Consider the following 1,597-nt stretch of genomic DNA (forward strand, 5'->3'; position numbering starts at 1 on the left):
AAAATCGTTTACTCCGACTACACCGAAGCTATACTACTCTTTGCAGGCATTATTTATTGCAACAACAACATATACTATACATATATAACAGATCAATGGAAAAGTTCCGGCCTGACACTTAGACGTCGCTACCAGAATTAAATCCATGATTTTTTGTTCGGATCATTAGTTTGTTAATTGTGTCATTTTGAGCGAAGAAACTTTTTTACTGCAAAAAAAAGTTAATAAAAAGAAATTTCGCATGCTGATAAAAAACAAATTGCTTTTTGAACGGAAAAAATACATTTGAAGCAAAAGTTTGGATTGATGATGAGCTTCCGGCCACTGCCCGAGAAAATCATCAAGGAAATGATCATCGTAGATAGTGAACGCAGTGGATACCCAAAAGAGAAGTTTGCTCGAGTTTGCAGGGCCTCTAAAGATAACAACTGATCTTAGGAATATTTGGTTAAAAGGAAACTCTGTGCAAAGTTGGTGCCGCACGCTAGCTCATTTTTGACAAAAAAAAAAAAAAAAACAACGACGTGTTAATGATTCGGAGCAGTGTTTGGAGATGTTCAAGTCTAATAAACCCGAGCTTTTGCGTCGATATTTGACAATGATTGAAGCATGGTTCCATCATTTCACTCCGAAGTCCAATCGACAGTCATCCGAGTGGATTGCACACAATGTATCCGCTCTAAATCGTGAGGAAACGTATCAGTTCGTTGGCAAGGTGGTGACGTCTGCATTTTTGGATGCGCATGGAAATATTATTATTGATTAGCTTGTTAAAGAAAAGACCATCAACGACTATTACACAGCGTTACTGGACCGCTTGAAGGCAGGAATTGCCGAAAAACGGCGGCATTTGAAGAAAAAGAACTGCTATTTTAGCCAAGCAAAGCATCGTATCACAAGTCAGTGAAAACGATGTCAAATATTCATGAACCGGGCTTCGAATGGATTTCGCATCCATCATATTTTCTAGATCTGGCTCCTGGCGACTATTTCCCTATCTCAGATCTCAAAAGAATGCTCGCTGGAAAAAAATATGTCCGTCGAATGAAGAGGTCATCGCCGAAACTGAGGACAATTCATACTACAAAATTTTATTGAAAAGTTTGAGGGTCGCTAAATCAATATGTCACCATTATAGGGAACTATATTAATTAAAAGAAATGAATTTTACTATGGTAGGCAGGGGACTTTTCGATTGAGCGTTATAATTAAATTGCCAACGGTATATACATCTTAATCGGAGGAAATATCGTGTGTAACATTTCAAATTAATATCTCAAAAACTGTGGGACTAGCTCGTATACATGCAGTCTGGTTGAAACCAAATGTCGCCAAGATCACGATCAATTTCAAACAGGAGCCGAAACTGGAAATAACAGAATTTGCAGGCACTGAAAGATATTCCAGTCGAGGTTATAACGCGTTTATTGAAAATTAGATTAAGCGTTGGTAAGCTCCTATTGGCTCAGGAGCTTATTTTAATGTCGATCATAAAGAATTGTATAAGGATATGTAAAAATGGTGTTTTCGCTGTCACTCCGGATCAAATTATATCAGATGGAACATCATTGCCTGCCGAGGGTTAATTACAAAAAAA

Source organism: Bactrocera latifrons, unplaced genomic scaffold (genome assembly GCF_001853355.1).
Source record: "Bactrocera latifrons isolate USDA-ARS-PBARC rearing strain unplaced genomic scaffold, ASM185335v1 scaffold_193, whole genome shotgun sequence".
NCBI lineage: Eukaryota > Metazoa > Arthropoda > Insecta > Diptera > Tephritidae > Bactrocera > Bactrocera latifrons.